This window comes from Penaeus monodon, chromosome 22 (genome assembly GCF_015228065.2).
Source record: "Penaeus monodon isolate SGIC_2016 chromosome 22, NSTDA_Pmon_1, whole genome shotgun sequence".
NCBI lineage: Eukaryota > Metazoa > Arthropoda > Malacostraca > Decapoda > Penaeidae > Penaeus > Penaeus monodon.
In genome coordinates, this window is record NC_051407.1 from 14953081 (window position 1) to 14953724 (window position 644).

Below are 644 nucleotides of genomic sequence, written 5' to 3' on the forward strand. Positions count from 1 at the left end.
AATATGTGTCTGTCGTGTGATGTTGTGTAGGGTCGCTGTACATATACTCAATATATACTATAATATATATATAATATATACATCACGGTATTTTTTTTTTATATATTACTATATAATATTCATATAGTTATTTAATAATATATTAACATGTACATATTATACTCTAATAACTATAATGAATACTGTATTATTATAAGTATATATATATAATACCGTATATATTCATCATATTCATATATATATAGCAATATAAAAGAAGGAAACCTAGAGAATATAATCTACACAAAGCCTACGTTTTTTCCCCCTGATTACCTAATATCTATACTTTATATATTATAATATATATATTATATATATTTATTATTATTATTATTATAAATATAGCTTATAGTAACTATCTAGGTATATATTACACATATAAGATTTATCATAATATAACTATTATACTCTATACATATGTATAAATAATTACAATTAACTCATAAATATTAAATGCTAATATCGTGCTTGCCTCACTGTATTAGATATTTATATACGCCCTATGTTAATATCATATCATATATTATATACTATAATATATTATATATTATAGGTTCGATATACTATATTAAAGTATTTGGTCGGTGCTGCATGTGTGTATAGTG

The 644-nt window shown here is 20.8% G+C and overlaps 1 protein-coding gene across 1 annotated transcript in view; it reads left to right on the forward strand.

Moving 5' to 3' along the window:
• LOC119587336 (venom protease-like) overlaps positions 1 to 644 on the forward strand; it is a 17710-nt gene that overhangs the window by 1516 nt on the left and 15550 nt on the right.